The 23,526-nt window shown below is 43.4% G+C and overlaps 1 long non-coding RNA gene across 2 annotated transcripts in view; it reads left to right on the forward strand.

The window, feature by feature from the left end:
• Positions 1-23,250, forward strand: part of LOC149454068 (uncharacterized) — a 66,354-nt gene extending 43,104 nt beyond the window's left edge. The window contains exons 3-4 of one of the 2 annotated variants that reach the window (XR_016314389.1): positions 6,036-6,156; positions 22,572-23,250. This is a non-coding gene — a long non-coding RNA (uncharacterized LOC149454068). The remainder of the gene's footprint in view (positions 1-6,035; positions 6,157-22,571) is intronic. The other variant, XR_016314390.1, reaches the window with a different exon arrangement.
• The last annotated feature ends 276 nt before the right edge of the window (positions 23,251-23,526 follow it).

Consider the following 23,526-nt stretch of genomic DNA (forward strand, 5'->3'; position numbering starts at 1 on the left):
CAATGGGCATTGTCATATTCTTTTTTGAGAAATCTGGGGTCTATCAGACTAGATATCTCCTCTGCCCTTACATTATCTAATCAAACCAAAATCGGTGTGATCAGATGCTTTTCCAATTTACAAATGGCGCGGTTTATATCCTGCAAAACTGAAGTGATGAAATGCTTGTAGCTTCCGAATTCTTAGACTATAGAGATGATTGGCACCATTCTGGTCTCCAATCAGCTCTATGGTCAGCTGGCAGAAACACCGGCTGCATTCTCAGGTTCCCCTGATGGCACGGGACTGCCCGAGAAGGCCGTGGAAGGCAGCGGGGGAGGGGGACATCATCTCCCACTGCTTGTAAAAGCAATCTTGCAGCTAATTAGCCACTAGGATTGCTTTTACATGAAAGCCGATCACCGGCTGAAAAAAACGATATCAGGATGATGCCTGCAGCTGTAGGCATCATCCTGGTATAACCATTCAAATCCAGTGATGTACCAGTACATCGCTGGTCCTTGTTGGTTATATATGCTATGTTCTTTTTTTTTTTTTTGTATGCAGCCTGTGGACTGAATGAAAAAATGAGAAGAAATCTCTGCCAGAAAAAGTGTGTGGTATGCCCACCATTAGAATATACCACCCTGCATCCACCCACTTCTAATGGTGGGCACACATTAGGTCACATTTTGCCACAAGTGCCAGTTCCAAGATTGAATAAATGTCTAAATAGTGGCAAGCTTGAATAAAAATTAACCACGTATAAGCGGTACCCCGTATGGAGAAATGATGACACCAAGTCCCAAACTATCTTGCCACTGCTCCCCATGTAGTCTGGGCATCCGGGCGGGCTCCATGTGACTATCTTTTCCCTCATAAATCCGAGACTTATAAGTAGCCGGTTGTCCTCTCACAGGTCTTCTACATCTTGACCCCATATCTGGCACGCTTGCAGGGGAGAAATTGTTTGAATGCAAGGCGGCCAGAAAAATTAATAAGGGACTCCTCAATGCAGATGTTTTGCTGGGGAGTATAGACATCTGCAAATTTTAGGTTAAGGTGATTTGCGAGGGGCTGAATTTTTATGGAGCCGGTCAAATTCAGGGTCACCCCGAGGATGACAGAGTGTATTGTCGTTGAAATGCATAAAACACATTATACTCTCATATCTATGTCTGGCCATGGCAGCAGAGAACACGGCATATGATGAATCGGGTCTGCGGACCAATACAACCGCAATTCATTTCTTTTAGTAATGCCCATGTTGAGGGTTAGGCCCAAAAAAAATGTAAATTTGAAAACCGTAATGAGTTTCCATGCGAATGGTCTGGCAAGGTTTGAATTTGGGTTGGCGGCAATAAATTGTTGTGCATATAAACTGCTTTGATCCACAATCAACGCATGCAGATATTCCATGAAAAACAGCTCCAAAAATCAAGGAGGTATGTGAAAGACCAGGATGTACTAGACCGCTGGTACTCGCCAGTTCACCAAAAGGTAGAGCGGCACTAGTACTGGCACTCTGCTGCATATGAGAGTCATCAAAATTTACTGGCAAGTGCTAACAGAGATCAGGCCTGATTCTGCGAACACTGCGGTTTTGTGTGCAATGTATCAAGTGACAGTGACCTACTGACACTGCACTTGCTGGGGGAGAAGGAGGGGGGGTAAGCGTAGGGGCTAAACGCAAGTGCTGGCAGGTGCCGGGGCTGATCCCGCTAACACTGCGTTTTTGGGGACGCTATACTACTGTGAACGCTGGTATAGTGCTGATCTGATCAAAGATATTGACCCGTTCAGACACTATACTAGCAATGGAGGTGTCTGAACTGTGTGAGGGGAGTGTTTTACTAGGGGGCGGGGGTGTGTGCTGGACGGGGACAGGCTGATCGGTTGAGAGAAACTCTCCCTCTTCAGCTTGTCAGGAGCTGACAGGCAACTGACAGATAGCAGGGCTGTGTGTAAACAATGCATCCCTGCTCTCTGTCCGCGATCACCGCTAATCGCGGGGAAACGGCCGGTAATGACCGGCAGAGACCCGCTGCTGACACCCGCGGGATAGGTAGGGCGGGTACGCGCCCCCTACCTGTTTTGCAAAACCACGTTTTAAAACGTGGTTTTGCCCAGCCGTGCCGCCCTGCAACCATTTTTATGCAGTGGCTGGGGCTGAAGAAGTTAAAGTGTATTAGAGCGCTTGCAGCCAAATTTGGATAACAACTAGTTTATATTTGTTACATATAAATGTGTATATAGACTGTGCAGCCAAAAATGTGAACCAAAATTACTTTACAATTTGCCACATGTGCAAATATGTAAAAAAAAATCATATAACTGGACAACACAAGAAAATACAAATAATGTCTAATGTACCAGTAAGTCCCATTCAAATAATAATATATTTGTTACATGTTCCTAATATCATTGCAAAATCTAAAACATAATAAATACTGCTTACCATTTTAAGTGCTTTTTACTTGCTTAAAAAGCCTACCAAGTGCTCCTTTACTATGCCATGTTAAGAGTAAAGAGGGGCTGTTGAGTAATGTTTAACATAATTAACCATGTCTGTACTGTGCTGGCAGATTTATTTATCAGTTGTAAACTAGATTTGAACACTGAATGTCCTTTATTCAATCACTTAAAAGTGCATTAACATTCAATGCAGAACCCAACATACAGACAGTAGAGTGGGTGATTTCTAAAATTTTTATGTAAAAGTGGAAATACTTTCAAGATACCATTATACCTGTAACACCCTGCAGTAAAACTGGTTGCAGGATGTTAAACGGACACAAGATGGCAGTGTTCTGCAGCTCAATTATAAAGACTCTGTTGAAGAAAAGCTTTGTTGGACTAGTAGGCCGATAGCAGGACTTCACTGTTTATTAACCCGCTAGCAAACTACATTTCCGTGAGGAGCTGACTGTTGGGCAGGGGCAAATAAATACAGAAGCCTGGGAGCCGAAAGACAGGAAGTGAATGGCGAAAGCCAGAGAGGAGGTGTGAAGAGAGAATTGTGTGGCATATCAGAGGTTTGGGACAGTCTGCAGGGAGTAAAGGAGTGAGGAGGAGTTGCTGACCACTGACACCACTGACAAGCCAGATTGACAATCATGAGCAGACAGACCAGAGTGCTGTTATCCACAGTGCTATTTGACGGAGGAATCAAGGGAACACAGGTGCCCCCTGCAAAGAGACTATCCCATATTTGGCCGAGGCTACCGATCGGTTGAGAGCCTTCCATATTCAAATCATCCAAGTAGCAAGTGATGTTGCTAAGTTCAGTTACTTTCTTTTCAGTTCAGTACCTTTTTTGTTCCACAAGTTATTGCACTAAGGCTTAAATTGTCTTGCCTATTCTGCCTGTGGCCTACTGATTATCACACTCTCAACACATTGAATTACAGGATTCTGCTGCCATATATGCACCCTACAGATCAGTTACATTAATGCTTCAGTTCCAGTCTGTGCTACTCATCAAGGAACTTCCTTATTTTATATCCTAGCTTCTCATCCTTAAAAGAGGAAATAACCCTTGCTGAAGTTTGCTTCCGCCCTTTTCCCTAATCTCAGCCTACTGTCAGATTTTATTCTGTATGTGTTAAATAGATATTATTCAAATTCAACATCACCTAAAGGAGAAGTTTCCTTCCTTTGTGTTCATCCCCTCTTAAGAAAGTCTTGCCTTTACATCAAGAAAGATTGAAACTATCTGGGGCCCCATCATGTGCGCAGAAGACTGGACACTTCCAAGTTAAAGGGACATTGATATGTCTAAAAAAAATAATTTTTTTCTTCATTATGTGGCAGAGCGTCCCAAAGGAACCATGGGAAAGACCTGTTTGGGATTTATAGATCTTCCAGGTTCCTTACCTATACCTTTAGGGATCTCTGATATGAGGTCCAGTGCAGGGCTTACTTCTCTCTCCATGGGCAATTAAATCCATCTGGGACCTGTAGCCAGGGCTCTCGGCCTGGGGATCAGACAAGTCCTGTCTGGAGAGCTGTAAGGTTGGTGGAAACTAACAAGCTGTGTATGTTGTGGCTGACAAGCGGTAGGCTTGATCAGTCTGATAGTTAGGACCTGCAGTACTGTGTATTGAGAGCCGAGACACAGCTAGGTTTTTGTTTGATATTTTCTTGCCCTGTTTATTTTGGTTAAACACTGTACAGCACTTTGTATATAGTATTTTGTAAATAGCACTAATGAACACCTTCACTGTTTGCCACTAATCTTACTGGATTTGGTATCTGCCTAAAAGACTGCTTACCCCAGGAAGCATATGTCCTGGCTGCCCATCTCCAGCTCACAATAGTTAAACCCAGCTACCAGTAACTGAGAGCCTAAACATGAGTTAGTATGGCAATTTAATAGTTTCCCTTCAGCTCACTTGGGAAGAAAGATCTCAGAACTGTGGCTACTGTTTAAATTCTGATTTGCGGGACATCCAAAAATTAATTGAAGTTGTGTTACAACTCTTATTAGAGCCTTCTAAGAATGTTAGCTGTTATTCTATGCACATATTTTCTTGTGCTTGCATTCTGACCTCAATATAGTCAAAATATCAATCTACTTTAAGCTGCGTGTGAGTCTATTTCTTGGTTGCCACCAGGGGGTCCTCCTGGTTAACGGTCTAAGGTGTTGGGCTCCCAAGGCAGGGTCAGGAGAGATGGGGAATCCAAATCCAAAAAAAATACTCAGAGGCTCTCAAGGGGGCAGTGCTACATACAATTAGGTTCTTTTTGATGCAGCGCATACATGTCTAGATATTCAGCAACTTATTTAAATTCTCCAAGACTTTATGCAATACCCAGTTGAGGAGTCATTTGTTAAGTATTGGGCCCTCTCTGTTATGGACCCGTACATTTCTCACCTTAACAAAACCCTGGCTCTTCCTATTGAGGACATTTCGACCTGGCAGGCCTGGTATGGAACCCAGCACAGATGTCATGTCCATTTGTCAGATTCTAGGGGGTCTGGACCAAAAGATACATCTTGGCTACCTAAAACAATCTTAAATGTTCATTAAGTTTTGCAACAATTAGAACTCATGCTTGCTGTCCTTTACTACTGTGTTGATGGACTTGTGGCTATTGTACATCTTATATCCAGAGTCTTCTCTCTGTACACATTCAGAGAACTCTTTGACTTCAATGTTTGTCTGCTGAACCAAAGAAAACACTTACACTGGCCAATCACATCCAGTGAGCCAATGAGGAGATGGCAGGGGGGCCCCAAGATGAGCCAAAGCTCTGTCTTATGGACACATAGAGCAACAGCTCAGGGGCAAGCATGCACTGTTTGAGGGGGAGGAGCCAGCAGCACCAACAGGGATCCAAAAAGAAAAGGATCTGAGCTGCTCTGTGCTAAACCACTGCACAGAGCAGGTAAGTATAGACATGTTTGTTAATAAAGAAAAAAAAAAAGCTTTAGTGTCACTTTAAAGATCTGACTAGGGAACAGAGAGAAAACCTCTTCTGACAGGAGTTCCTTTTGTTTCTCCCAGACCTCTAAGCACAGGTCTGAGACTTCTGTCACATGCCCAATGTCCTTGCAACAAATTAGCAGACATCCAAACTACCCTGGCACAACTCTACTCTCAACAAGTCTTTGCCATCATCCAATGTTCCTACTGTAACCTGTTCACCTTCTGGCCTTTGTGGCCTTTCCAGCACATCAATGCCACCTGCAACACTGCCACTTGTTTGCTCTTCCTTTTTGTCACTACACCTAAAATATAGCCCCCGTGCTAGCCTTGCTATGCTCACTGGGCATCCCCATAGCGGGATATCTGGATGACAACCTACTGTGGGAACAGTATGTGCCTTATCAGTCAAAATCTAACAAATTATACACAGTGCTCAATAGTATAAGTGAACAGTACTAATTGATTATAAAGTGTCCCTAAACATCCAAGTATAATATAAAATACAGTGCTTCTACTTTTAAATTGAATCATTTCCAATAAAGTGCTCCATGCTCTGCAAACCATAAAGTGACTTAATGAGCAAAAACACACTTTGTGATCTGTGATCTATGCTCCTTCCAACAGATAATGTGGACCCCCTGCTATTAGCAAGAGACCTTCTTCTGGTGAGGGAAGCCGCCTTTTGTTCCACTTTATGTTGTTCTCCACTCTCCTTCAAACATTCAGCTCCATTCAGTGATATAAGGTATGACAATGAGTAAGCTGGTGCTTCAAACCATAAAAATCAGAGAAGATGAAGCGCTCATAGTGTAGTAGTAACTTTTTATTGAAAATAAATAAAATTGCACTTACATCTAATATTTTATATATAAAAAAAAAAAAATTTGGCTTTGTACAAGAGGTAAAAAAACCTGATGGGAGCTGTTTGTGAAGACACCCAGTGGGAGGGGCGAAACATGTTGGACAGAGCTTCCTGTGATATCACATCCAATCCATGGTACACATGTGGACCAGCGGCATTCCTGAACTGTGATTAAGCTGCCCATCCGGTTTTTGTGGATTTGTTTACGGTATTGACCAGCCATCATTAGGATTGCTTTTGGATGTTCCACACCTATTAGAATTTCTTCTAAACCTGTGTCCCTTAACCTGTTGGCGCCAGCCGCTTATATGTGGCCCTGTTACAACAACTTACCGTGCTGAGAGTGCGCTCCCTGCGGAGTAGCCGGTGAGGATCAGAGAGATCCTAATGAATAGTTGCAATTGGAAGTTTTCCAATCATGTGATAGCCAATCACAGAGGTCACGTGTCCTGAAGGTCCACCTCCTGGCTTTTAGAACCCTTAATAGGCAAGGAGGCAGTCAGCACCAAGGGGTTAATAAATGATTAAGAAAATAGGATTTGTTTACTTACCATAATATCAGTTTCTTTAAGTTAACCATTTCCCTACCACCCTATAGCAGACCTACTGCTAGAGGGTGGCAGGGATGTACAAAATCACATTATTTCCAGTGAAGGAAATAAGTATTTGATCCCCTGCTGATTTTAAATGTTTGCCCATTCACAAAGAAATTATCAGGCTAAAAATCAAATGGCAGGTGTATTGTAACACTGAGAGACAGAATAACAACAAAAAATTCAAAAGAAATGCTTGTCTAACAAATTGTCCACTGATTTGCATGTTCATGAGGGAAATAAGTATTTGATCCGCTATCATTCAGCAGGATTTCTGGCTACCAAGTGTCTTTCATACAGGTAACAAGCTGAGATTAGAAACAGTCTTTTAAAGGGTATAAAAGATACCTAACTACAGGCGCAATCAAACAATCACATTCCAAACTTTCCTCCATGACAAAGACCAAACTATCGCCAAGCAGCTTGGTGAGGTGACAACAGTTGGTGCAATCATTCGCAAATGGAAGAAACCCAAAACAACTGTCAGTCTCCCTAGGTCTGGTGCACCATGCAAGATTTCACTTCGTGTCAATGATCATGAGAACAGAGAGGAATCATCCCAGAACTACACGTGAGGATCCTGTCAATGATCTCCAGGCAGCTGGGACCACAGTCACCAAGAAAACAATTGGTAACACACTACGCTGACAAGGATTGAAATCTTGCAGTACCCGCAAGGTCCCTCTGCTCAAGAAAGCACATGTCCAGGCCTGTCTGAAGTTTGCCACTGAACATCTGAATGATGCAGAGGAGGAGTGGTTGAAAGTGTTGTGGTCACATGAGACCAAAATCGAGCAGTTTGGCATTAACTCAACTCGCCGTGTTTGGAGGAGGGAGGAATGCTGCCTCCTCCAAAGATTTTCCAGCTAATGGACCACAATCTGTGTATTTGCAGCCTGGGAGCGATTGTTACTGGGTCAGGTTAATTACGCAATTAACCCTTCACACTGCCACTACCTCCTTTTGTACAGTGAAAGAGGAAACTCTGCAATATTAGCAATAACACTATGATGGTTGAATAATGCTCTGTATACCACTGTCACTGCAGGCAGGGTATACAGAGGGTTAAACACACACAGTAGCGCTCTTCAGAGACAGGGGTTCTTAGTTTGCATTAAAGAGCTTTAGAAACAGTTCAACACTTTCAGAAAGTAAGATTTATTACTAAAAGGTCAAAAGGGTGCAATAAAAATATTTACAGAAAAAGATGTAGCCCATATATATATATATATATATATATATATATATATATATATATATATATATACAGAGAGCAATACCACAGCAAAGAGATAACAACAGAAAGAAATTTAGGGAGGTAAAGTACTTGCCAAACGTCCTGGTTTAAGCAGATCAAGTTTCAGAGCAAAAGGGCGCCTTATCTCCCAAAGTTGGTTCCTGATGTTAAAAGGGAGATTTCTTCAACTCAGCTTAGCTTCAAGCATAACAGCCTTTTTCTAGGAACTTAGCAGGGTGTCTCCCTGAAGCAGAGAACCAATCGCCTCATTTGGGGAGGGAGTTGTAGGCGGGAAGCTCAGGCTCTGACCAAAGCCCTCACAAATTATACTATGGTCAATAACTTTTCCTAGGTACATGTAACATTCCACCCACGGGTAGATTAATACGCAGAATCATCTGCTGAACATCTAGATATGAAATATGACATACCTGCTGGGACGGTTAAGGAGATGTCATTTTCTGCTCTCCTGGAGCTGTCAGCTAGGGGGTGTAATATATCAGGCGATTTGTATTAAAGTGAGCCATCCGAATATGTGCTCCAGGTTTGTGTAATTATTTCCTATTTGGAGATATAAAATTATATGGAAAACTGGGTTTTTAAATGTAAGGGTGTTTCACAGCTGAGTGAGGGCTTGGTTTATGGCTTTACGATATCCCAGATTGAGGAGCTAACAGACATCTAGGCACCAGCTAGGTTAGGATTTTATAGCTCTGGAGCTCTCCCGCTGAGCTTGACTGCCTGTGACCTCTGCCTTATGCAGACCACATGTCACTCAACAGAGAGGGAGGGGGGAATGAGGGAAGAGGGAGATATAGAGATACAAGATGGAGGGTTTGGAGCAAAATGGATGACCGAGTCCATCTCTGTGTGCACGATTGCTACACCTCCCCCCTCAGGTGATTGCATGGGGGGGGACTGCAATTTCCCTCCTGACACAACCGACTCCGGCCGCTGGTTTGCCTGACCAGGGCAGAGACCCATTGTGCCCAGAGGTTCACCTTGGGGTGATCTGGTACCACTGCACTGCGGGAGAACCAGGTTCCTTCTGAGAAGGGTGCTGTTCTCCCCAGCAACACTGATATGCCAACCAAGTGAGTTGTCAGGGGTGAGCACCAGTCGGCTGTGATGATCCGGATATTGTGGCAACTGCGGTGGTCCCCACCTGTTCACAAAACACTTCTGTTCAGGGGTGTCATATGCTAACATATTGAGATGTAGCTTCTTGTCGAGAGAATGAGATTTCCCTTTCCAATCTCCTTCCTTGGGCCCAGGGCTACATCTGACCAGAAGGTAGTGGCGCCTGTGTGTACCGGAGCCGGACAGGCGAATTCTGGAACTCGCCTCCCAGATGTGTCCACAGATACCTTCGTCCAAGATGAACAGTCCTCTTTACCTGCTAGCATCCACGACACCATCTCCATCAGTTTCCTATCTGCTAGGTCAGTCACAGGTTTAGCGGAGCCATGATAGTTGCAACCAGGCATCTTACCATAGCCAGTTGTACCCAAGACTGACGTAACCTGCTTTTAGGCCTGGGGAGTAGGCCAGGCCGTAACTGCCTCAGTCTCCCCATTCCCAGACCTCTGGGGGTTTCTTCCTACCAGTGGTTCCCAGTGCTGAACCACTGACATGCCCCTCTGACAGTTACCATTTTTGACTGTCAGACTAGGCACGGGCAGTTTGTTCCTGACTAGTGACCGGGACCCAAGTTTCTCTTCCCAGACAGGGCCGAACACCGCAAGGCCCCTAAAGTGGGCAACTGCACACAGTTCCACTCCCCATTGTAGGTCATTCCTGACCCCTGGGGAGGTGGTTGGTGCGTTCTCAACCCCAACTAGCTTTCCCATGAATTCAGGCAAGCCACCTGGGGTGGTGAAGGCTGACTCGCCCTGAGCCTCCTGGGTTAGAGATGGTGGCCCATACCCTCTGTTCAGGTCCATGATGGTTAGACAGCGGGCACCTGCTGGATGCTTCATTTCCTCATGGCTCCTGGGCATGGGGCAGACCACAGGGCTGGCGCTCAGTTTTCCAAGGTCCTCACAAAGCCTGGTCATCTGATCCTGTTTGGGGACCGAGACTACCGGTGATGCCCAGACTCTGCGGGACCTCTGGATTCCTGACTGCAATATTCCCTCTGTCTCTTTGGCCCATTCAGTCTGCACCTCCTGTGAGGTGAGGTGGGCCGAAGGCATGAGGGAAGGATACACCCTGCCATCCAACTCATGAACAGCACGGTGAGCTCTCCCCGGGTTTCCCTGAACCCAGACACCATCTACCATAGGCCTGGCTAACAGCTTCTGTACCTGAATGGAAAATTCCAATCCAGGTGTGTTGTCACTGCCCATGGCATATGTTTGTCTGCCTGGCGTTTGGGGAGGGAATCTAAGCCAGAAATCGTTGGAGGGGGTTTCCTCCCTAGCTTCAGATTTTCCCCACACACTTTGACAGGCCAGATCAGGTGACACTCTTTCAGTCCCCAAGCCCCCCCCCCCCCCCCCCACTAGTAGACCATTCATTTCACTGTCTCGGTCAAGTCATTGTTTATCTTTCTCAGCAGGGAAGCTCACAGCTAGCCTGCTGAAGTCCACATTTTGATCACTCCTCGGTGCTGCCTTGGCCGTGGGACTACAAGTACCAGCCGGCTGTTGTGTACCTTTCTCAGCAGGGAAGCTCACAGCTAGCTTGCTGCTGAATGCAACATTTTGGCCATTCCCCAGTGCTGCCTCGGCCGTGGGACTACAAGTCCCAACCGGCTGTCCAGCACCATGCAAGGACAATCCAGACAATCCTTTTGCTCAGCACGCAGAGATTGTACCTCTGCCTACTTCACAGCACTGTGGGAGACCCCCAACAACGAAAATACATAATTTTTTATCATCATGACCATCATTGACAGTATCAACATTATTATCAATATCAGCATCATCGTCATCATTATCAACAGTTATGTTTATAATATCAATGACGCATGAGTTCATTACCTTCCCATGCAAGGGGATTTTTTTCTCCTTCCCCAGGCAATGGAGAATCTTGCAACTCCACTCCATTCCCAGCCCCCTCCCTCTGTCTATCCACAGGTTGCTCAGACATTACCCCAACATCTGCACACAGTACCTTGGCATGTCCAGAGAGTTCCAGGGGGGCCTTCCAGGTATTCTCGGCAGGGGCATAATAGGACACAAGAGTACCCAAATCGGCACCCAACAAAACAGGTGTGGTAATTTCATCCGAGACCCCCACCTCTCTCATCCCCCTTTCCGCACCCCAATCTATGAATACCTTTGCACAGGGTATGCGTGAACGGGTCCCCCCAACTCCTGTGAAGGTAAGGAACTTTCCTGGGATGAGGTTCCTTTGCTCAATCACCTCTGGTTAGATCAAGGTGACTTCTGCCCTGGTGCCACGGAAACCAGTTAAAGACCAGTTGCCCACAGTGACTGGCTGCAAGTTGGCGGGAGTTACCCGCATCTTCCTGCGGACAAACAGCACTGAAGAAGAGTTGCTGGCCGGCTGGCAAGGTGAGATCAACTTCTTCTGCTCAGGACACTGCGTCCTGAGATGTCTGGTTTTCCCACAGGTGAAACATCTGCGGTTGTCAGTCAGGAATGGCTTGGCCCCAAGTGCTGCAGGTGTTTAGTGAGGGGGAGCTTGACTCACTGGCGTAGGATTGGTTGCTATGGGTGATTTCCCTCCTTTCCAGCCATTCGGAGGAGCCTTGCGATGGTCAGACACCCGCGTGTGGACATAGGTATCTGCCAGATCGGCTGCAGCTTTAGCAGATGCTGGTTCTCTTTCTAAGACAAAACTGTCTGACGTCTGCCGGGCAGATATGCAGGAGCTGATCTCGTATCATGAGATCCTCCAAAGACTCATAGGAGTCAGCTTTCAGTCCTTTAGTCTACTGCCGGAATGTGGTGCATAAGCGACTCCCACATCCATGTAAGAGTCCCCAGGTCCCTTTTGCAAGGACCTAAACCGCTTTGCGGTACACTTCCGGGGTCAGCTGGTACTTCTGGACGATGGCATCTTTTAAAGCTTCATAATCGTCGTCCTTCCCTTCTGGCAATTCTACAAACGCATCCAGGGCCTTGCCTCGTAGCCCTGGTGTCAGGTACCGAGCCCATTGTGCCTGGGGCAGATGGTACTGACGGCACGTTTTTTCAAATGACAGTAAATACATGTCAATGTCACTATCTTTTTCCATCACTGGAACTTTGGCTGCAGTGCCCATGGTCAGAGAGGCGTCCCTATGCTCTAGGGACCCGAGGTTCTGAGCCTGTCGCTGCTGCTGGAGCCTAACCATCTCCAGCTCGTGCCGACGATCAGCTTCCCTCTCAGCTCGGCATTCTGCAGCTTCTCTCTCAGCCTGGCGTTCTGCAGCCTCTCTGTCAGCCGCTCTATCAGCCTGGCATTCAAGGAACTGCAAGTATGCCCTAAGATCTGTCTCCATGATGCGTTTCAGGGCTTCCTGCATCTGAGGAGAGTCTCTGCTGGTTACAGGCACTCCGGTGCTGGCCTGCTCAGGCTGTGGTGTGAAGATAACATTTGATGATCCTCCAGTGTCAGTCTCTGTATGCCTATCCTGCGAGGCAGTCTCTGAGCCACTGGGATTGGAGGTAGCGGGAACCCCTTCATGGTCAAGTTCCCCCGAGTTCTGGTCTGCTCGGCTATCATGCTCCCGTAGGTCACGAATCAAATCTTCACGAGTTTTGTGACCGACGTCAATTACTCGTGAGGTACATTCAGTACTCAAATCAGTTTTGCTCATTTTCTTGTATTCTGCTGAACCAGGCATAATTGCAAGCACAGGTAGAATAGAAAGCCGAAAAAGGACAGAGCTGTTGCTCTCTCTCTCTCTCTCTCTATATACATCTATATATATATATATATATATATATATATATATATATATATATATATATATATATATATATAAAATATGCACCGCTTGTCTCTAAGGACTGTTTCCGCAAAGGTTACAATCCTTCAGTGCAGAGCTAATTCCTAACAATACACTGAAGCTCTAATGCAAACTATCCCACGTATGCTGCCAGGCAATATGTGACGATTGAGGTGTCAGATCCCAGCCCTTCTCACCAAACTCGTGACCGAAGGACTAGCCAATCTAAAACCACGCTGTCACGTGTGTAACAATGCCATGCCCAGCTGCACCCTGCACAAAGATTTTCCAGCTAATGGACCACAATCTGTGTACTTGCAGCCTGGGAGCGATTGTTACTGGGTCGGGTTATTTACGCAATTAACCCTTCACACTGCCACTACCTCCTTTTTGTACAGAGAAAGAGGAAACTCAGCAATATTAGCAATAACACTATGATGGTTGAATAACCGTCTGTATACCACTGTCACCGCAGGCAGGTTATACAGAGGGTTAAACACACACAGTAGCGCTCTTCAGAGACAGGGGTTCTTAGTTTGCATTAAAGAGCTTTAGAAACAGTTCAACACTTTCAGAAAGTAAGATTTATTACTAGAAGGTCAAAAGGGTGCAATAAAAATATTTACAGAAACGATGTAGCCTATATATATATATATATATATATATATATATATATATATATATATATATATATATATACATATACAGAGAGCAATAACACAGCAAAGAGATAACGGAAAGAAATTCAGGGAGGTAAAGTACTTGCCAAACATCCTCGTTTAAGCAAATCAAGTTTCAGAGCAGAAGGGCGCCTTATCTCCCAAAGTTGGTTCCTGATGTTAAAAGGGAGATTTCTTCAACTTAGCTCAACTCAGCTTAGCTTAGCTTCAAGCATAACCGCCTTTTTCTAGGAACTTAGCAGGGTGTCTCCCTGAAGCAGAGAACCAATCGCCTCATTTGGGGAGGGAGATGTAGGCGTGAAGCTCAGGCTCTGACCAAAGCCCTCACAAATTATACTATGGTCAATAACTTTTCCTAGGTACATGTAACATTCCACCCATGGGTAGATTAATATGCAGAATCATCTGCTGAACGTTTAGATATAAAATATGACATACCTGCTGGGACGGTTAAGGAGATGTCATTTTCTGCTCTCCTGAAGCTGTCAGCTAGGGGGTGTAATATATCAGGCGATTTGTATTAAAGTGAGCCATCCGAATATGTGCTCCAGGTTTGTGTAATTATTTCCTATTTGGAGATATAAAATTATATGGAAAACTGGGTTTTTAAATGTAAGGGTGTTTCACAGCTAGCTGGAATGTCTCTGAAGCTCAGTGAGGGCTTGGTTTATGGCTTTACGATATCCCAGATTGAGCAGCTAACGGACATCTCGGCACAAGTTAGGTTAGGATTTTATAGCCCTGGAGCTCTCCCGCTGACCTTGAATGCGCCTGTGACCTCTGCCTCATCCAGACCACATGTCACTCAACAGAGAGGGAGAGGGGATGAGGGAAGACATACAAGATGGAGGGTTTGGAGCAAAATGGATGACCGCGTCCATCTCTGTGTGCACGATTGTTACAGAAACATTCTGCTTTGGGGGTGTTTTTCTGCTAAGGGGACAGGACAACTGCACCGCATAAAAGGGACGCTGGACAGGGCAATATACCGTCAAATCTTGGGTGAGAACCTTCTTCCCTCAGCCAGGGCATTGAAAATGGGTCGTGGAAGGGTGTTCCAGCATGGCAATGACGCAAAACACACGGCCAAGGCAACAAAGGTGTGGCTCAAGAAGAAGCACATTAAGGTCCTGGAGTGGCCTAGCCAGTCTCCAGACCTTAATCTGATTGAAAATCTGTGGAGGGAGCTGAAAGTTCGAGTTGGCAAACGTCAGCCACCAAACCTTAATGACTTGAAGAGGATCTGCCAAGTGTAGTGGGCAAAAATCCCTCCTGAGATGTGTGCAAACCTGGTGGCCAACTGCAGGAAACGTCTGACCTCTGTGATTGACAACAAGGGATTTGCCACCAAGTACTAAGTCATGTTTTGTGAAGGGGATCTAATACTTATTTCCCTCATTAGCATGCAAATCAGTGCATAATTTGTTAGACATGCATTTCTTTTGAATTTTTTTGCTGCTATCCTGTCTCTCAGTGTTACAATACACCTACCATTCGATTTTTAGACTGATCATTTCTTTGTGAGTGGGCAAACATTCAAAGTCAGCAGGGGATCAAATACTTATTTCATTCACTGTATATGTATATATATATTTTGCATTTCTGGGTAGGGGGCGTGCGCCGCCCTAGGCAGCTAAGGAATTTCGATCACCGGGTCCCGGCCGCCACCCGGCGATCATCACTGACAGGGGAGAGACCTGTGTGTAAACACAGTTCTTTGTCCTGCCAGCAGTAACATACTGTGAACCAGGGCTCAGAGACAATCACTGCAAACAAGCAATTTCAGTAGCTCACCATGAAACGTTTGTACCTGGCAAAAGGAAGTTTGGCCCACTGTTCCTAAGCTTGTTTTGGCTGTCTTTTTTTTTTCTAATATACCGTACATGTTTCAGAATTCAGATTAAAGGTCACTTTAGCCCAGTCCAATGTTGTGTTCTTTGCCATTCTTGGGCACGTTTAGCTGTGTTGTGAGACATTATTCTGTCAGGAGGACCGTTGACCAGAGACAGAACTTTCCGACACTGGGCAGCAGTACATTTTGGCCTTGAATTTCTTGATAGCCTTTAGATTTCCTTGTGACCTGCAGATTCATGGCACCCCATGCAAGACGTAGTTCCAAAACATAGCCGACCCTCATTCATGTTTCACAGTATGTAAAGTGTTAATTTCTATGAAAGGGTCATTTTTCATATACCCTTATTGAAAAGCACAGGCTTGTCAATGTACATTGTAGAAAGTTCCAGTCTAACCCATTTACATTTTTCTTTTTACCACCTCAAGTCTGGACACACTCATCCCCTTCTAGTCCAGGCCAATTTCCTGGTTTCAGCACTGTCACACGTTGAGTGACAATTACTCAGACATGCAACATTGTACTCAAATGAAATTTTTAGCATATTTGAGACAGACGCAGCTTTCTTTTGGTGTTATTTAATCACTACTGGGTTTAATTTTTTTTTTTACTGTATAAATGTAAAAATACCAAAACTATTGAAAAAAAACCCCCACATTTTCTTATTTTTTGTTAGGTTATGTATTTGCTAAATTTTATTCCTTCATAAATTTAGGCCAAAATGTATTCCGCTACATTTTTGGTAAAAATAACCCAGAACAGTGTATATTATTTAGTCTGTGTGAAAGTTGTAGTGTCTACAAACTGTGGTGTGTGAATGTGAAAATAAATTTTATTTTTATATATATATATATATATATATATATATATATATATATATTTTTTTTAATTTGAATATTGATCAGGATGCCAATATGGGGTATGGCAGTGATCAGGGCGCTGGTATGTGGTATAACAGTGATCCTGGTATAACATATGGCAGTAATCAGGACATTGGTATGGAGTATGGTGGAATAACTGAGCACTGGTGACACTGGGACTTGCTGCATTGTTACTTGGGGCAGGCTGGCACGGCACTCTAGGTGTACATGCACTGTGACTGTGCAGCGTTGGTTCTCTCTGCTTTCACAGTGAGAACCAATGCAGACTTTCAGTTTGCATTGTATACAAGACCATGTGATTACATGGACACAGCGGTAGTGTGATCTGCTCTGTCCAGGCATCACAGGGCCTCCCAGGTGCAGGCTTTCTGACACGCACAGGAGCCTCTGATGCAGGCTGACATACAGGTACATTAACCCATATCAGCGCTGATTTCCATCCACCATTTATAGGCTGTGGGCAAACATGAAGTAGTTAACAGTGCTCCTGGATCTTCTTTCATTGAGTCCACTGCCACTCAGATGGTGTGATTGACCTTGGAGCTTATATCTCTTCAGAAGATTTCCTTGGATATATGTCTACTATTCATACCATCCTTCTGTTCAGGAATCAATTTTCCTGCTGCAGTCACAGCAAGGGCAGTTGACTACACTCCCATGGACCCAAAAATTTCTAATGTTTGCAACTGTTGTCACAGGAATATCAGCCTACTTCAATATGGTCTTGTAGCCTTTACACTTGACATGCTGGTCTATTTGCATTTTCTGATCACCTTAGACAACTCTCTCCTTTTCCTTACCTAAGCCATGTTCAGTGTGATGCAAAAAGTCACTACTTGTAACCAATTAAATAGACTGATAAGAATGAAGACATTTGGAATACTAATTGCAGAACACAGTTAAAAAGATCATTATGATCGAATTACCTATAATCTTTTGTAGTTACCAACAAATTTGTACAAGCCATTTAAAATCATCTTTGTAAAATAAAGATAATTTATTTTCCCCTTTTCTTACCATTACTCTAGGCTATACCAAAACATACATACAGTTATATATGAGGCAACTGCTTTAAAGTAGAACATATGGGCAAAACTTTGTTTTTCATTTTTGATAGGATAAGGAAGGGTTATAACCCCTGTAAGATATTTTTTTGCAGAGATTGTCTTATTGCATTTACCTTCACTCCCTGTCCCATAGCCAAACAGGAAGCAAGAGGAAATCCCTGCAAATTAAGGGAAATCCTTGGGGACCCCCAGGTCTGCAGAACTAGTGTATCCATTGGAAGATTTCCCCTCTATTACTTTTCTAGGTACAACCCAAGATTTGGGCTTTTCCCTTACTTTCGATAATGGTAAACAGGACAAATAGGGTGAATCTCCTTACCAGGGGCACAGACAGCAGTAATTACTGAGAGGTGTTCTAACCCCTCTCCCCTCTATCAAACGCAAAAAAAAAAATTAAATCTATATTTGCATTTAGTTATACTTTAAATTCACTTTTCAGGAGGACTAAAGTACTGTTTCAATGAGGGTACCAACAAACTTGTCCTCATCTGTATTGTAGCTTTTCAACTCCAAGATATTTAAATTATTTTAAAACTGACAAACAATGATAAATATCAATTTAGTACATGTATTATATGCTAAAGAATTTTGTATAAATAGCTGTACAAATACAATGCAAATGTTCACATTCATAGTTTAAAAAAAGTACATAAAGAGAAATAGAATTTATTTTTAGTGGACACTTATGTTGAGGTATTGCAGTGTTTCCCTTGAAGCAGTTTTGGTTATGACTTTTTTGAAAGCATGGCCCCACTGGGTTTTTTACTTACAGTGGGGAAAATTTGATCCCCTGCAAATTTTGTACGTTTGCCCACTTAAAAATTGTAGACCCTTCAATTCTTTGTATCATAGGTGTATTTTATATTATAGAGACAATATCTACCAAAAATCCAGAAAAAACACAATTAACATGTTATAAATTGAGTTGCAGTTCAGTGAATAAAATAAGTATTTGATCCCCTACCAACCAACAATAATTCCGGCTCCACAGACTCGCTGTGTGCTCATGTGGTAAACAGATTAGTCCTGTCAATTTAAGAAGGTGCTCCTAACAAGAACTTGTTATGTGTATAAAAGACACTTGTCCACAGAATCTCTTTCTTCCATTTAAACCTCATGGACAAGACCAAGGAGCTGTCAAAGGACATCAGGGACAATATTGTAGACCTGCACAAGGCTGGAACAGGCTACAAGACCCGTCAGCAGGAAGCTTGGTGAGAAGGAGACAACTGTTGGAGCAATTATTCTCAAATGGAAGAAATACAAAATAACCATCAATTGCCCTCGGTCTGGAGCTCCGTGCGAGATTTCGCTTCATGGGGTAAGGAGAACAGTGAGGGATCAGCCCAGAATCAGGAAGAGCTTGTGAATGATCTCAGTGTAGTTGGGACCACAGTCACCAAACAAACCATTGGTAACACAATACGCAGCCATGGATTGAAATCCTGCAAGGTCCCCCTCTTCAAGAAGGCACACGTACAGGCCCTTCTGAAGTTTGCCAATGAACATCTAAATGATTAAGGGAAGGATTGGGAGAAAGTGGTGTGGTCAACTGAGACCAAAATTGAGCTCTTTGGCATTAAAGGAGAAGTTCACCTTTCGTAACAGGTTATACCCATATTCATACAATCAGACCAGCCCCTGCTCCCCAATCCCCGCTGTGACAGCTAATAGGGGGATCTTGCCCCCCCTCATTAGCTGTCAATTTATTTTTTTAAAAAGTGGCCGTATGGGGCTCTTCAAAGTCATCTGTGAATTAGAGACTACAAGTCCCAACAGCCTCAGTGGCTGTCAGCTTGTAGTCCTCAATGAACTACAGTGCCAAGTAGCACATTCATTGTCCGTCAGAGCTGCTTGCACATCCCGTACGAGCAAGCAGATATATGGACAGATCTGCGGGAGACCTGCATGGCACCAGTGATCTGTTGATCGCTGGTGCAATGGTTTACAGGCTCCTGTAGACAAAAATAATAAATAAAATCTTGCGTGCTTCTTTGGATCAACAGCAAACTTACTCCTAGTAATAATGAAAAATACTACAGTATAAACAGTTAAGTAGCCACTTTTGCACATAACCCTTATCCCATATACAGTGAATGAAATAAGTATTTGATCCCCTGCTGATTTTGAATGTTTGCCCACTCACAAAGAAATTATCAGTCTAAAAATCGAATGATAGGTGTATTGTAACACTGAGAGACAGAATAGCAATAAAAAATTCAAAAGAAATGCATGTCTAACAAATTATACACTGATTTGCATGTTCATGAGCGAAATAAGTATTTGATCCCCTATCATTCAGCAGGATTTCTGGCTACCAGGTGTATTTCATACAGGTAACAAACTGAGATTAAAAGCAGTCTCTTAAAGGCAGTGCTGGTAATCTCATTTTGTTACCTGTATAAAAGACACCTGTTCACAGGAGCAATCAAACAATCAGATTCCAAACTCTCCACCATGGCAAAGACCAAAGAGCTATCCAAGGATGTCAGGGACAAGATTGTAGACCTACACAAAGCTGGACTGGGCTACCAAACTATCACCAAGCAGCTTGGCGAGAAGGTGACAACAGTTAATGAAATCATTCGCAGGCAGCTGGGACCACAGTCACCAAGAAAACAATTGGTAACACACTATGCCGACAAGGATTGAAATCCTGCAGTGCCCACAAGGTCCCTCTGCTCAAGAAAGCACATGTCCAGGCCCGTCTGAACTCTGTCACTGAATCTCTGAATGATGCAGCGGAGGACTGGTTGAAAGTGTTGTGGTCAGATAAGACCAAAATCAAGCACTTTGGCATCAACTCAACTCGCCATGTTTGGAGGAGGAGGAATGCTGCCTATGACCCCAAGAACACCATCCCAACTGTCAAACATGGTGGTGGAAACATTCTGCTTTGGGGGTGTTTTTCTGCTAAAGGGACATGACAACTGCACCGCATAAAAGGGACGATGGACAGGGCAATATACCGTCAAATCTTGGGTGAGAACCTTCTTCCCTCAGCCAGGGCATTGAAAATGTGTCGTGGATGGGTGTTCCAGCATGAAAATGACCCAAAACACACGGCCAAGGCAACAAAGGAGTGGCTCAAGAAGAAGCACATTAAGGTCCTGGAGTGGCCTAGCCAGTCTCCAGACCTTAATCCGATTGCAAATCTGTGGAGGGAGCTGAAAGTTTGAGTTGCCAAACGTCAATGACTTGGAGAGGATCTGCCAAGTGGAGTGGGCCAAAATCTCTCCTGAGATGTGTTCAAACCTGGTGGCCAACTACAGGAAACGTCTGACCTCCATGATTGTCATCAAGGGATTTGCCACCATGTGCTAAGTCATGTGAAGGGGATCAAATACTTATTTCCCTCATGTACATACAAATCAGTACATAATTTGTTAGACATGCATTTCTTTTGAATTTTTTGTTGCTATTCTGTCTCTCAGGGTTACAATACACCTACCATTCAATATTTAGACTGATCATTTCTTTGGGAGTGGACAAACATTCAAAATCAGCAGGGAATCAAATACTTATTTCCTTTACTGTAGGGATAAAAAAAAAATGTGCATTTTTATTTTTTCTAAAAAGGTGAACTTATCCTTTAACTCAACTTGCCATGTTTGGAGGAAGAAAAAAAAAAGCTGACTATGATCCTAAGAACACCATCCCTACAGTCAAACACAGAGTTGGAAACATTATGTTTGGGGCTGTTTCTCTGCTAAAAAGGTACAGGCCTGCATTGGGGGGCCAATGGACGGGCCTATGCATTGTAAAATCTTGGATGAGAACCTTCTTCCCTCAGCCAGAACACGGAAGATGCGATATAGATGGGTCTTCCAGTATGACAATGACATAAAACATATTGCCAAGGCAACAAAAAGGTGGCTCAAGAAGAAGCAGATTAAGGTTATGAAGTGGCCTAGCCAGTCTTCAGACCTTAATCCTATAGAAAATTTATGGGGGGAGCTGAAACTTCAAGTTGCCAAGCAACAGCAAAGAAACCTAGTAACCAACTACAAAAAAAGTCATACCTCTGTGCATGCAAACAAAGGTTTCTCCACCAAGTACGAAGTCAAGTTTTGCTTGCGGATCAAATACTTACAGTATTTTACTCAATGAAATGCAACTCAATTTATAACATTTGTATCGTCTTTTTGTGGATTTTTGGTTGATTTTCTGTCTCTATCATTTAAAATACGCCTATGATAAAAATTATAGACCGTTCATTTCTTTGCAAGTGGACAAACTTACAAAATCTGCAGGGGATCAAATAATATTTTCCCCACTGTATTACTTTTGTTAAGCCACACTCTGCAGTACTACTGAAGGCTGCCATGAGTGCAGCTTACACATAGTAATCCATGAGACCACCATGGACGGGGATGCTTTTGTTGGAGTGTGCAGTATCAGGCAGAGGTGTATGGATTTGCAGAGCAGAGGTTGTTTACTTTACAAAGTGTATGTTTTAAACACGGCAAATTTGTATTTAGGCAAAATACACAATTGCTTCTGTGGCAGGGCTTGAAGCAGATCAAATGCATCTGTCAATATATTTCGAATAATCTTAGAAGATACTCAAACATATTTCACTTGCAAGCCAAAAGTGCGACAAAACAGGTAAATCAACACATGATAGCAGATTAATTTTCAATTAGTTAGCCAACTCTGACTTACATTGTAAGTATTGCAAAAGCACAACCATGATGTACACAAGAAGCAGAGTCTGCATTTAAAAAATACAACGGTCTGCCCCCAGCTTATAATCACACATTATTCATAAGAAATTGATTTTTGTACTTGTCCTAAGGGAGATTGGAATTCATAGACTTATTAAGCTTCTATCTACAGAAGAAATGGACACTAGCAACAAAAAAAGCTGTTGGACAGCACAGAATAACTCAGCGCACAACCATCAATGTTTTAAAACAGTAGTACCAAATGCAACAATAAAACAGTGGAGAGAAACCTGTGCTCCTTAATGAACTACAAGAAAAGGATTTTACAGCAATTATAAAAATCCTATTTTCCTTCTCATCCATTGAAAGTCACAGGAATTTCTAAAATCAAAGGCTAAGTTCACTTCTGTTTTTTCAGGTTGCTGCATCCTGGTATCTCGGAGCCTCCATCCTGCTCGCCAAGTACCCGGACTGAAAACAGGAAGAGCTTCTCATTTTTGCAGCCTTAGAGTGACCCTTGCACCAGTTCCAGAGAAGAGGGATTATCCATTCCACACATCTCTGCAAGGATATCTCTGGCCTGTGGGACTTCATTTTCTCCACACGAGGGCGCTTCATTTCTACATCATCCAGCTCCTATCCAGCTTCTGACCAGAAAGAGAGGGGATTCTTCAGGATTATCTATATACATACGTATTACCAATACGCTTCTGGTTAGTGCGCATTTCTATCATTTGCACTGGAGAACAGCGAGCACCATTACAGGACTGCATTTTATCCATTTATGATATATATTCTATATTCCGTGTTTGGTTTTATGTCTATATTTCTGTCACCTATACCAAAGCAATATCGCACAGCGCTGCATTTTATATTTGTATATCCACTTTGGGACTTTTTATGTGTTTTCCTTGAATGTTCAGCTGCTGACACTTTGGAGCGCTAACTGTAGCCTTTCTATTTACAAAGGCTAAGTTCACTTCTGTTTTTTATAAATTCCATTTTCCCTATGTACTTTTGCAGAAAAAAATTGACCTCCAGTTTGATCTATGGAAAATTTCAGTGTACATCCCAGCTCGTAAATTGTAAAAACATAAGGAGTTTGGTGTGCTGTTAATGAATGGCTCAAGAGCAGAACTAGTTCATTTTAAGTGTATAAAGGTGGCCATACACTATACAATCTCCTTTAGATTTACCAAAACTATATAATAGAAGGACACACCATCTATCCAATCACTCTGTATCCAATCAAACAGGCTGATGTAAGATCTAAAGGAGATTGTACAATCGGATTTTATGGAAAGTGGGTGGAAGGTGGTATAGTAATGAGGGAGGTGTGGCCCAAACTGGTGAACACACCCTGTAATGCTGTT

Source organism: Staurois parvus, unplaced genomic scaffold, assembly GCF_062004578.1.
Source record: "Staurois parvus isolate SC_StPar_1 unplaced genomic scaffold, SC_StPar_1.0 ptg000439l, whole genome shotgun sequence".
Classification (NCBI taxonomy): Eukaryota; Metazoa; Chordata; class Amphibia; order Anura; family Ranidae; genus Staurois; species Staurois parvus.